At 41.5% G+C, this 14,375-nt stretch overlaps 1 pseudogene across 1 annotated transcript; it reads left to right on the top strand.

Moving 5' to 3' along the window:
* Positions 1-13,629: 13,629 nt before the first annotated feature.
* LOC308631916 (large ribosomal subunit protein uL22-like) lies at positions 13,630-14,002 on the top strand (annotated as a pseudogene). The gene has a single exon. The product of its transcript is annotated as a large ribosomal subunit protein uL22-like (transcript).
* Positions 14,003-14,375: the final 373 nt, after the last annotated feature.

Raw genomic sequence — 14,375 nt, 5'->3', positions numbered from 1 at the left:
CCAGAAACTGGATGCATGGTTTTGTTTCCTCTGAAGGAGTTAGATGATTATACCACTTAATTTTCTTAATAAAAAGTTCAATCTGATTAAACAAATATGAGTTTATAGCCTTGGGGAAATATCTATAAATTTCCACAAGTGGCAAAGAATAAAGAGTAACATAATCAATTTTATTTTTCAAGAAAATGAACCCTAGGACATGTGTCTCAGCACTAAAGAACTCCCTGGCTAACCTCTACTCCTGCTGAACTTGAGTCAGAATGCTCAGATATGTTCTGATACTTGTCCCTTCTGTAAGTCTAGAACCCCTGGAAGACTAGGATCAAGGCTTACGCATTTCCTTACTCCTTGTACCCAGTAAAACACCAGGCACATAGTAGAAGTTCAATAAAGGTTTGATGAATGGATAAAGAAATTATAAACTATATGCAAGATCACTGACTCAGACTTTATATTTCTTCCCAAGGAAGAACTTCCACTCCAAGCGCTGAATCTAGTGTGTGTTGGCCACATTAGTGTACAACTAGGTTGTTGTGTAAGATAAGGGAATTTAATGATAGATACTCCCAGAGTTCAGGTAAGTTAGTATGTATTCAGATAGCACCCAGATGACTCTGTCCAGGTTTTAAGCATGAGACAACATCTCCCAGGCACTCCCAGATTTCCTTTCCCTCTGAAGGCTAAGCCTGCTCTCCTTCAAACCCCAGTTCTCAGCATTCTGTATTTCTTTTTTTTTTTTAATTTGTTATACATGTCTGTAGAATGCATTTTGACATATGTATACAAATGGAGCACAACTTTCATTCCTCTGGCTGTGCATGGTGCAGAGTCACTCCAGTAGTGTAATTATACATATATATATATATATATATAGCATAATAATGTCATTCTCATCTTACTGTCATTTCCATTCCTATAGCCCCACCCTTCCCCTCACTCCCCTCTACACAAATCAAAGTTCTCTTGTTCCCCTACACGCCCCATGGACCAAAGAAAACATTGGGCTTTTGGTTATTGGGGATTGGCTTATTTCACTTAGCTTGCTTTTCTCTAGTTCCACCCATTTACCTGCAAATGCCATAATTTCATTCTTCTTTTTTTAATATTTATTTTTTAGTTTTAGGCAGACACAATATCTTTATTTTACATTTATGTGGTGCTGAGGATTGAACCCAGTACCTTATGCATGGTAGGCGAGCACTTTACCACTGAGTTACAACCCCAGCCCCAATTGCATTCTTCTTTAAGCCTTCTGTATTTCAATTGTTGTCATCAAAAGCAAGCATTTATTGGGGACCTCATCCCATGTACAAAGCTGGATTCTGAGGATTCAGGTGAGAGTGAGTCCCAGGAACACCTGAAGTTTAGAAACCTGTATCTGTATAAAATGAACCATCTTCAAAAGTATTTGTAAGTAAAAATTTGTAAATAAAATTAAAATTTTGTAAGTAAAAACAAATATTATTTTGTTCACAATTCCCTGGGTTGGTTAGGATGGCTTTTATGGTCCAGACCAACTTTTATGGTTCAGTCCACTGGCTGATTTAGAACATTCGGTTTCACTCTCACCACGTGGCAGTTGGCCAGCTGCTTGGACCAGAACAGCTCATCTTTATTTGGCCAACTGAGATGACCTATCACTTCTCTTTGAAGTTTCTCTCATCCCTCATTGGCTAACCCAGGTTCCTTATATGGTAGTCTCAGAGTTTTCTAATATTCTATTGGCCAAAACAAGTCATATTCAGATTCAAGCTTAGATTCAAAGAGTGAAGACAGAGACTAACTTTGGGGGGCAAAAGTGGCAAAGGGGCACATAGTAAGTGTGGAAGAAATGACTGTGGCCATATTGCAAACTATTATTGGAACAACGAGAGTGTTACATTAAAAAATATAAATAACAATATGAAACAACACAGGATACATGCCAGGAAACATAGAGGAAGCCAGACTTGAATTGAGTAGGAGAGATGGAACAAATATTGGATGGAGGTAGAAGAACATTCCAGCTTGAGAGAGCACTACAGATGTGGAAATGCATTTGATGTGTTTAGGGGGCAGTGAATGCACGGCTTTGATCATAGCAGAGAGCTCACTTAGCAGGTAAGTGGGAACTTACAACGGAGTAGTTAACAGCCAAATTGGCAGGATCTTGATGTAAGGCACTTGGGCTTGATGCTCTAGGCAGTAGGGAGCAATGCACATTTTTGATCCAAGGTCAAGAAAGAATACTCTGCAATAAGGTGCAGATTGGAGAGAAAGGCTTATTTTGCCAGAGGGAAGATCTGATTTTGTACAGATGCAACGTCACACCTAGGCTACCACATGAGTAGTCAAACACAAAAGGGACTTTTTAGTGAAGGGTTGTTCTTCGTTATTGTTGTTTTGTTTTGCTGCTCTTTTTAATTCTATGTATACCTTGGTTACAAACATACAATTCTTAACTTCTAAGGGTTGTTGTCGGATTGAATTGGCAAATATGTTTAAAGGGCTCAGCATAGCACTTGGTTTTTGTAATACAGAGTAGAAAGATTTTAGAAAAGGATTCATAAGAAGCAAGAGAAAAGCTTATGTGTACTGAGGGTATACTGCATTGAAATTATTAATATTTTTGAAAAGGGACCACATCTTGTACTGGAACCCACAAATTATGTAACTAGTCCTGGTCATGTGGTCTGTGCCCTAAATGGGGAAATCCATGCTAGATGTAGAGAAAGAGACTAGTTCTAGAATGACCTATGAGTCTTCTCTGTTCAAATGTAGTCCACCTTAGCTCATTATAGATCAGGCTGGGTAGGAACCTGACAACTGAGCACCTGCAATTTTCTTTCTTTGCAATTAATTTTTTTTTTTTTTAGAAAATTTAAAAGTGGAAATGTCAACCCTTCCTTCTCCTAAATCTTAACACCTTATGTGTGCCTATCATTCCCGCTGTGGGTGGAGCAGGAAGATGGGGAATGTGCTAACGGTAGGGTGGAACCAGGAAGTGGTCAGTGGGCAGAGGTGGTGGAGGAGGTTTAGGATGGTTCTAGAGCAGAGGCATGTGGGTGGGCTGACTTGCCAGGAATTCTGTCACAATTTTCCACATTTCGTTATCTTTTCTTTGTGCATTCAAATGCAGGAAACAACAATGTTCAAGCATTCAGAAAGAATGTTAAAATACCTGGATTTATAGTAAATGTGTGTATTCTTACTTCTTACTTAGTTTATAATATATATGTTTTTTTCCCTCATTACCATATTAGGCCAGCATCAGCATTGTTTTCAATCATGTGACAACCTATATATTATGGATTAGTTTTAGTATTGTTTGTATGTGAAACTGAATTCTGGATACTTTTAGAGCACAACTTGTTTATGAGCTGGGGCAGTACATATTTAAAATTAGTAGAATATTGAATCACAAAGTCCCAAAGAGAGTTATGCAGCAATAATACTCTAAATATATCTTAAAATGATAGAGGTAACCAGTCTACATAGACTCCTCCATAGACAATGGCAATGATTGGGGACATCCTGAGGGTTTTAGGAAGTCTAGGAAGCCTGGCATAGTGATGCTTACCTGCAATATCAGCTACTCCGGAGACTGAGTAAGAAGGATCACAAGGCTAACCTGGGCAACTTAGCAAGATGTTGTCTCAAAAACAAAATAAAAAGGTTAGAGGTGTAGCTCAGTGGTAGAGCACTTGACTAGCATGCATGAAGTACTGGATTGAACTCAGTACTCACCTCCACATACATGAAAGTACCAACTTAAAGAATGGGTATATATAGCTCAGTGGCAGAACACTTCCCTGATATACACAAAGCCCTGGGTTCCATCCCCAGTACTGGGCAGCGGGGGTGGGAAGTCTAGTCTTTATTACTCTGATCTCTGGCTTTTTTGTTTTTGACTGGTATGTCTGGACTAATATGCTGTGAGATCAATTTCCTTATATTTTTTTCTTTCTTTCTCATCGAGCTGGTAGTTAACCTTGTTTTTATGTCCCTAAGGCATTACCTTCCCAAAGTCTTTGCTCTTGGGTCCAATCAGGCAGTCTGGAGTAAATACAAAGGGAGAAGGTTTATCTTTGACTAGACAGAGCATGTGGGGTTGGAGAGAGATGTTTTACTGAGTCAGCTGAACCAGTTAGGAGCAAATGGGGAAAATGGCTTTATTTTACCTCCTTTCTTTGACTTCAAACATGTTTTGCTGAATTTCCATTCTTGATTCTTTGCTGTCTCAGGCTAACTTTTATTTTTAGGGTTATAAGCCTCCAGTGGCATTTCATTTAAAATGTCACGCTCCTCTTTGAGCAGAGCTGTGTGGTGGTACAAGGAGGTGGGGACAGTCTCTTGGCTGTCCCTCCCCTGTCACACCGCATTGGTGAGGAGAGGCCACATTCCTCTCCAGTCACTGACAACTTCTCTCCTTTAGTGAGCTCTCCTTCTTGGATTTCAGTCCTCTACTTTTACCTAAACATGGAACTGAAGGTAAAAGTTCAGTGTAACTCTCTCCTGTGGGTTTAATGGGGGTGATTTATAGGATGTGAGTATGAGGAAGAATGCAGGAGAGATGGACACACACACACACACACACACACACACACACACACACACACAGTGCTCTGTGAGGTCCGAAAACCACAGAAATCTGAGCTGAGATGCTCAACAGCTTCCAGGGAGATGGGTGCAACCCAGAGAGGAGACGCTGTCACCCAGAGGCCATAACTAGATTTGGTCATAGAGACGGATGTCTTCTTTATCATGGATCATAGTGCTGTAAAAAATTTGAATGTCATTGCAGGTTGTTATGGTTGACAGAGGGCTCCCTGGAGTGTGGCCTGTAGCAGGCCCTTCTCATTTCTATTCATAGTCAGGAGACCATGACATACTTGGGAACTCGCGCCTCAGGCTGCCTCCACTCACATTCCCACTCCCTGAGGCATCCTTGATATACATGTGGCCAGAGAACCTGAGTACCAAAGAGGCCACTGGGGACAGAGGATAAGAGTTTGCTCTCCCCTACCACACACACACACACACACACACAGCCTAGAACTATGTAACCTAGGCAGAGAAAGGACATCAGTAGAGCTTAAGTCCTTCACAAGCCAGGAAGATTTGGGGCTGGGAGTCAACAATTAATCACTTAAAAAAAAGAAAGTCCATTTTGTGCTGGAAAAAAAAACAAGGGATTTTGCATATTTGAATTAGTAAGAGAAAAAAATTAAAAAGTAAAATTAATAGTTTGTCAAGTTATCTTATTTCTCATATCACCTATCATCCATCTTCTCAAACATCTATTTTTATAGTCATCTTCACTATTATCCAGTTGTTGCCTTTCCTCTTTGAGCTTGTTTATGCATTAATTCCTTCAGCCATTCATTAAAAAAAAAAAAAACCCACCACCTTTCTGTGATGGGGACTTAAGACAAAAAATAATCAATAACAACAAAAAAATAAAAACAAAAAAGCCTGAAAGAATCTCTGTCCTGAGTGAATCTACGAGGAAGGAAGGAAAATGCATAATCCTCAGGAACATGCTCACCTGACCACAAGCATACATGCCCTAACTCATGGCCGTTCTGCTTCTAAAACTTGAGGTTAAACTAGCACCTCAATGTGATTGGGTAAACTAGTCCAATGGCTGCTATTCCCTGCACTCCCAACTTCTCGTCAAAGGGAACTGGTAGATGAAAAGGATCGAGTCAGAACTGATGCCATTCTGCCTGGACAAAAGAGAGCCACCACAAATGGCTACTGGGTGTGTGTTTCTGTGTATACCAGGGTATGGGATTATCTATCGATGTATGTATATATGAGTGTATGAAAGTGCAAGTGCTTGTGTATATAGATGTGTGAGTATATTCTTTGTGCATGTATGCATGCGTATTATGTGTAAGTTTTGACATCATATCTGGGGAAGAGGAGGGTAATCAAGAGATAAATGCTTTTCAAGCTCATGGCACAAAAATGTCACCTGGGTTAGGGCTGAAGGGTATCATGGCTCATGATGAAGACTGAAGCCATGCCAACACGAGGAACATTTTCTCTTTCCCTGCAGCATCTGAGAACAGGATTCCTTCTCTTTGCCCAGTGAATGTCCCTCCTGGGCTGAGGTCTTGCTCTCAGACTTCTGGAGGGCCAGGCCTAGCTGAGCCTGAGTGCTCTGCATTGGACAGAGCATCCCAGGCATGCTCTATTGGGCACCCTCGGGCTTTCCTGCTCAAGAGGCTTGACCAAGTTGCTCCATGTGGCAGGCCATGAACTCAGGACAGGAAAAGAAAGGGCAGAAAGCACTGCAGTCCTCTAAAGGCTTTTACCCGGTGGGACAAGGGAATGGTGGATTTGCTGAATCCTTCAATTTTGCTCTTCATTCACTGGAATACCATCTGAAACTGCCTGGCTCCTAGTAATAATGCTTACACAAAAACAACTGCGCGGGGTGTCCCAAAATTCATTGTTGTAAAATTTAGGGTCAAGTTATAAGAAAATAACTATAGGCAGGGGTGACCTGTTCAGTCAATGAACATTTATGTTGAAACTTCTGTAGTTTATACAGGCACATTCCTGGGTATGGGGAAAGATTAACATTTTTTATACCCTGGTCTGGCAGTGCATGGACAAGCTGTGGTAGGAAGGGTAGCTGGGCAGGATAAGAAGCTCATCTGGGCATAGAAAATTGCTATGGGGCACTATGATTGTCTATGACATGAGCTACCCCAAAGGCTCTGTGTAAGTATGACAGATATTAATATCCAACTTCCTGTTTTGTCCCTGGACTGTGAAATGTCACCCTGTGAGACGTAAGAAAAAGCATCATACATTTTGACAGGGACTGTTTTTCCTTTGCGAGACTGTCCAGATGGGAAATTCTGGTTTCTGAAAGACATATCATGATGTGAGCAGGAAATGTGTCACTCCCACTACCATAGGGCAGTCCTGTATTCAAAACTTGGTGACCTTGGTCAGATGAGGTGACCATAGCAAGGCCCATGAACGTCTTAGAAGGAGGTGTTGCACAGGAAGCTCTGCAACATCTCCTTCCAAGTGAGGGGCTGTTTATGTTTGTGGTGTACACAGACATCATGGAATCCAGGGACCCATAGCACTACTGAGGTATGGGAGCCAGTGAAGGAAAGACAGTCCTCACCTGCGCATGGGTATTATAGGCCTCATCATAGGACTGATCTGAGGATAAAGGTGACAATGCATGTGATATGTTGGGCACAGGGCCTAGCATGCAGGATATGCTTAGGATGGAACATCTGGGCGTTTCTGCATGTTCAGTCCTCAGGCTGAACTTTGGTCTCATTAAACTTACTAACTGGCTGAATCTAATAGTGAAGTTGCTTATGTCAGTGACTCAAAAACATGATTTCCTCCTACTCTTTATGGAAAAGAGCAAGAGTTTAAGGTTGCCCATGATTCCAAATTTCAGGTGTGATTAAAACTTTGTTTCAGGGGCTGGGGATGTGGCTCAAGCGGTAGCGCGCTCGCCTGGCATGCGTGCGGCCCGGGTTCGACCCTCAGCCCCACATACCAACAAAGATGTTGTGTCCGCCGAAAACTAAAAAATAAATATTAAAAAAAAATAATAATAAAAAATAAAACTTTGTTTCAAAATAACATTGATGGTATTTTGGGCTGGGAATGTGGCTCATTGGTAGAACACTTGCCTAGCATTTGTGAGGCCCTGGGTTCTTTCCCCAGAGCTGCAAAAATGAAACAAAGAAACATTGACAGTATTTACTCATTTTCTAGTAATTCTATAGTCTTAACACTTTAATAAGTCCTAATAAGGACACTGAATTTGGCTCAGGACACTGAATTTTGGTTGTTATGGAAACTTTGCATAAAATAGGTGATATATTTGAGATGCAATTTCCTCAAGTGAAATCAAAGGATTTTTTTTTTGCCCCTGCTGTCATTTGAGTTGGTCTCCTTTGTTATAAGGTTATATCAAGGCATCTATAGCCCAGTGTGATGTGGAATTTCAACCTGTCATCACTTCCGAATGAAGATTTCAATACTTTAAAGTCTTTTGGGAGGAAATTAATGACACTCTCAAGTTAGGAAAATTCACAGAGGGTTTAATGAAATAACAGTGTGGGCTGGGTAGGGGGAGACTACAAGGAATAGTGCAACTCCCCAGGGCTCCCATGGGAATCTAGGAGGAAACTATATAGAGGTGTGGAGGCCTCCATGACCTTAGGTTTAGGAATATAGCCCACTCAAAGTGATCTTGCCCAGAGGAAGCTGGGGGAATAAATACCTAGATCCTATTCTCCTTGCCCATCCCATGTAGGTGTTCCCCAAGGGCTTAAACCCACCTGGTCACCAGAGAGCCCTTGACCTGTCTATCTGGTCAACCTTTAGGCAGAAAACAGAAGGTGGAGTAAGAAGAGCAGAGAACAGATATGGAAGAGCATTTTTCAGGGGAATGAGTTTCCAATCTTAGATATGCATTTCTAGATAGAGAATTGAATGAGCCTTCTCAGGTATGTACAACATAGTAGGGTGACACCCAAAGAACTAAAACTTAACCTGAGTGTGCAGTAAAACCAAAGAGCTGCAAAAAAATTTTTTTTTTAAATGCACTATTGGACTTTACCTCAGAGTAGGTTTTACTCTATTAATAGGATCTAAAAAAAAAAAAACATATAAACATATACAATCCACAGGAATGGAATGTCAACCCAACTAGGGCTGGTTTGTGTGTGTGTGTGTGTGTGTGTGTGTGTGTGAGAGAGAGAGAGAGAGAGAGAGAGAGAGAGAGAGAGAGAGAAAGAGAAAGAGAGAATGAGAGAGAGCACTGAGTCCCTTTTACATGCAGAATCAGGGGGTTCAAGGCACTTGCTATATGTAACTCAGACTTAAGCTAACAGCTGGCCTCCAGAGATTATGTAAGGAAAGAATAACTATGCATGGGAGCACATGGATGAGCTGGCTTTCTCTGGGCAAGAAAGGAAACTGTGATGTTTTCCCCAACACCCTCATTAGGGTTGGGCTCTGTAACTGAGAGTTTCCATCATGCCCTCTCTCTCAGCCCATGAGAATTGCTTCCTCATTACCAAGACCTGGTGTGACCCAATGCAAAGCCAGCCCAAGTCATGACAACAATAAAAATACTAGAAAGGCAACAGGGAAAGGCAGGAGAAAAAGAGAAATCAAACAGCCAGGACACCAAGGCCATGAGAAGATACAAAGAGGCATTCCAGGATATATACCCAGAGAAACAAGGATCAGAAAATTAGGGAACAGGAAAATAGGGAGGTAATATTTAGAAACTTTATGGGTTTGGCTGCTAAATACATATATTTTTAACAACTATTGATAGCTTGATTTTCAAGCATGATTAATTCTGCCCAGTGGGGAGAATGAATTGAGTTCACTTGGAGAGATTATCTGTCTATTTATTTATCTTTTTGAAATGGACCCTGGTGGGTTTCCAGACCAAGGAAACAATATGAGGCCTGGGACAGAGAGTAGTATGGGGTAGTGGGGGTTCAGGGAGGAAGCAGTGAGACTAAGCACATGACTAGAGGAAGCATGGCAGTGCCATACCTGGAAAGAGGGGCCTCATAGAGTATAAACATGAAAATTTCTCTCTTACCTCATGGTAGAACATACTGAAATTTGGGGGCAAAATGTTTTAGATATTAGGAGATACTAACTTTTTGTGATATATACTTTTAGAATCAGAAATCCTTTTGCCAATAAGAAAGCCAAGTAATGTTTAAGAGATACACAGACCTGACATACAATATGTGCTATCACTTATGAGAAAAAAAATGATATACAAAGTGGGATTCTTCTAGTATTTGCTTTCTAGTGGATCTATTTGGGGATAAGCAACTTCATGAAATTGGAATTCTTATGCAATGTGCTATAACGACTAGCCTAAAAAAGTAGACCTCCCATTAGATGGTCTGAAGCAATATAAGACAAGCAGCTTACAATGTAGCTGAAAAAAAAAATATACGAACCAATGAGAAAATAGTATAAGGTAGGTTTAACAAAGGGCTTAGCTGTGTAGGTCTGGTTGTCACGGTGACATAAATTCTGAGAAAGGTCTGTGTGGTGTTGACAGGTTCTCAGGAAGTCAAGAAGAATGCCAGCTGGGTCTGGAAGGAGGGAGATGATCTGAAGCATGCAGAAGAGAGAACGTTCTGCTTAAGGACTGGAGACTATGAGTGTAGAGGGAGGGGTGGGAACAAAATGAGCTGAAGGTCCTAGGTGAGGGGGCTGAGAAAGAACATCCCTACAGCATCTGAAATAGTACTCATTCTCAGAAGTCACTGGTTGCTGAAATATTTGGGTCAGATGAGAAAGAAGCTCTTTGTGAATTCAGCTCACAAGTTGCCACTAGAACATCATCCAGACACCAGCTTCATTCTTCCTGGGGCTGGCAGGGACAATTAAAAATAATGACACTGTTTCCTATTGGTAAGAAAGTTGAAATTAACAATAGCACTTAGGATTGTCAGTTGTTGACATTTTCTGGATTATTTGTATTATTTATTCTAAATAACAACCAAGGATCCTTGAAACAGCCACAAATAGCTTTATTAATGAATTAAACCAAATCCTTAGAGAAGAAATAATATGCAAAGTCTCTGGGTAATTGAAGAAAAGGAAATATGTCTAAACTCAATTAGTTACCCTAATACCAAAACCTGGCAAACGCATGACAAGAAAAGAAACTAAAGACCAATATTTCTTATGGATATAGCTGCAAAAAGTTCTTAATAAAGTTGTATAAAATCAAATTCAATATTAAAAGAATAACACGTTATACCCAACTGAGATTTGGTCCAGGAATTCAGGGTTGGTTTAACATTTAAAAATTAATTTAATTTGCCTTCTTTTGTAGGGGGGTATACTGGGGATTGATTGAACTCAGGGGCACTCGACCACTGAACCACATCCCCATTTTTTATTTAGACATAGGGTCTCACTGAGTCGCCTAGTGCCTTGCTTTTGCTGAGGCTGGCTTTGAACTCACAAACCTCCTGCCTCAGCCTCCTAAATTGCTGGGATTATAGGCGTGTGCCACTGCACCCCGATATTAATGGACAAGAAAAGGTATATGATGTCCTTAATAGATGCAGAACAGACATTTGATGAAATCCAATCTCCATTCCTGATTATGAACTCTCAACAAACTAGGAGTAAAAGGGAACTTCCTCAACTTGGTAAAGGGCATGTGTTAGTCAGCTTTCCATTACTGTGACAAAATACATGGATAAAATTGTAAGAAGAAAAATTTTAATTTGATTCATAGTTTTGCAGGTTTCAGTTCATGGTTGATTGTCTTGTTGCTTTTGGGGCCTGTAGAAAGGCAGCACATCATGGAGGGGAGCATATGATGAGGAAACCACACAAAGAGGAAAATATATATATATATATATATATATATATATATATATATATATATATATATATGAATATATATTTATATAAATATATATAGAGAGAGTGCACGAGAGGAGGAAAGGCGTGAGGGTCCCCAAATTCCCCATAAGGACCTGTACTCAATGATCTAACTTCTTTCTACCACCTCCCAAGCCTTTAACACTTGGACCTTTGGGGGACACCCTGGATCCAAACTACAGAAGCACATTTAAAAACTCCCCAGCTAATATCATACTTAATGGTCAAAGATGAATCTTTTCCTGTAAGATCAAGAGTACGAGCCAGGCACAGTGGCACACACCTATATTTCCAGTGGCTCAGGAGGCTGAGGATTGTGATAAGGATGTCTGTTCTCATTGCTTCTATTCTATTCTGCATTGCACTGAAGATTCTGACCAGTGCAATAAGCAAGAAGAAAAGACCAAAGATTTGATTGGCTCAGTGCTGACACCAAGAAACAGGGCTGGGTTCTCTAGGAATGCCTCTGATGTTCTCCTGCATATGACTGGACATCAGATACATTGCTTATGCAAGTGACCTTGGCCACTGTGTAGCTGTGTTGCTTTAAAACATCCCTTAACCTCTTGTAACCTCAGTTTGCCAAGTTTGGGATAAGAATAATAGCAACTCACTGGCAGACCTTTTGTGAAGATTAAGTGGACTAAGTATACACATGAAAATGCTTATAAACTATAAAGGGCTATTCCAGCATTTGGTTTTGTTATATGCATGTTGAATGGTGGCAGGAGCAATATAATCCTTTGCAGATGCGCAGGGAGATGTGAGGGTTGGGATTTGAGGACCTGGGTCACCTAGGTGCTCAAGGAGGGGCTGGAAATTAGGCTGGAGATATGGTCCAATACTTACTAGGTGGTAGCTGGACCAAGCCTCTGAGCACACTGGGTGGGATTCCAGCTTGGGCTGCACCTCCTCCTCTCAGGTGTGGCAAAGGTGGGGCATGGTGGTTAGCTGGAGGAGGGAGCAGGGGACACAAACACCCTGGATGAGATGTGCTCATGAGTTCCCTCCTTATTGCTCTGCTCTCTTTGCTGAACTTTAGATGCTCTACCCAATCCCAAAGCCTCCTCCAGGTTCAGGGGGAAATAACCCACAGCGGGTCCCCATTGCTTGGTAACTCAACACTTGACCTCCTTGGGGAACATGTGCTTTTTAAGAGGGCACAGGGTGCAATGCCACAGTGCCTCCCCAGGACTTTGCAGGGGCAGTGGGGCTTCTACTCAGAAGGTAATTGAAGTCACATTCTCTGCAGAGTCCTCTCAGACTGACTGGATGGCCCGTCCCTCTAGCAGGGCATAAGGGAGGCAAGCAAAGAGTTTTCATGAAAGAATGAGGCAATTTTTTCAGGAGGAAGCACCACATGGAAGAGAGAAGATGGAGAAAGGCAGAGCAGATGTGACTGTTAAATGGTCTGCCCACAATTGGCCCCAAGAGGAGGGCTCAGCCATACAAAAGCCAGCTGGTCTGGCCAGCTCCAGGAGGCCAGGAGGGCCAGAGACTAAGGAGGATCACCTGGGTGTGCTTGTGATCACTGCGCATCTGTTAATGAGCAGCTGTGCTCCTGGGAAGATGAGAGGAAGCAGAATTTTACTGCTCTCAGAATTGAGTACCGGATCAGGTATTTACTTGAAGCAGAGTGCAATCATTCAGATCTTTGAGGAATCACGAGGCATTATGTTCCAGGTCTGGGAACAAAACATGCCCTGTTGGGTGGTTGCTTCAAATACTGAAAAATTAAAGTGGCTTGTTGGGCAACCATTTGGTTTGGCAAGTCCTCTGGCATAGGATGCACAGTTTTAGGAAGCTGTGCCACTTCTGGACTTTTGACAGTTATACATTTTGAGAGTGGAATAGGTCTAAGGTGTGGCTCTTGGGAGTTGTAATTATAGAAAACAATGAGAAATAAAATAATTAAAATGGGGGGTGCTGGGGTTGTGGCTCAGGGTAGAGCACTTGCCTGGCATGTGTGAGGCACTGAGTTCAATTCTCAGCACCGCATACAAACAAATAAAAATAAATGTTCATTGACAACAACAACAACAAATTTTTTAAATAATTTAAATGGTCTCTTCCCATAAGTGGCCTGAGGTGATCTGTGAAAATCATCTGCTACTCTCTTGACCTGAAAACCCCACAAAATCATGCAAAACAAAAAGTTCAAATCATCATGTTCACTTTAAGAATACCCATGAAACTGCACAGGCCATCAAGGATATGCATGCCACCAAGTACCTGAAAGATATCACTTTAAAGAAGCAATGTGTGCCATTCGGTGTTACAATGGTGGAGTTGGGAGGTGTGCCCGGGCCAAACAGTGGGGCTGGACACAGGGATGGTGGTCCAAAAAGAGTCCTGAATTTTTGCTGCACATGCGTGGACATATCCAGGTGAACAAAGCACCCAAGATGCACCACCGCACTTGCAGAGCCCATGGTTGGATTAAACCATACACGAGTTCCCCCTGCAAACTGAGATGATTCTCACGGAGAAGGAACAAATTGTTCCTAAACCAGAAGAGGAGGTTGCACAGAAGAAAAAGATATCCCAAAAGAAACTAAAGAAACAAGAACGTATGGCATGGGAATAAATTCAGCATAAAATAAATGCAAATAAAAGTAAAAATAAAATAAAATAATTACAGTGAAGAAAATGTTCAGATACTCTTTAGCTATGATTTTTTTTTTAAACCCAGGAAGGTTAAACAACTGGTAATTGCTTTACTTTTATTATCATGACTAGCCACAGTCCTAATGGTCTTATTAAACACCTTTTGGGGCTCAGAGACCCTTCCTTGTACAGAAACTGAAAATGTCCACATTCTCTAAGTCTCCCTTGCAGCAAGGGTCTGAGCACAGGCCACAAGCTCCCCCCACCCAATGGCCTAGCTCAAACTTTCTTTTGGGAGAGCACTGCAGGACACAGACTGGCAGGTCCCACCTGTCGGGCCCATGCATGGAGGA

Source organism: Spermophilus citellus, assembly GCF_964194105.1.
Source record: "Spermophilus citellus genome assembly, chromosome: 12".
NCBI lineage: Eukaryota > Metazoa > Chordata > Mammalia > Rodentia > Sciuridae > Spermophilus > Spermophilus citellus.
This window is presented reverse-complemented; position numbering and strand designations above follow the sequence as displayed.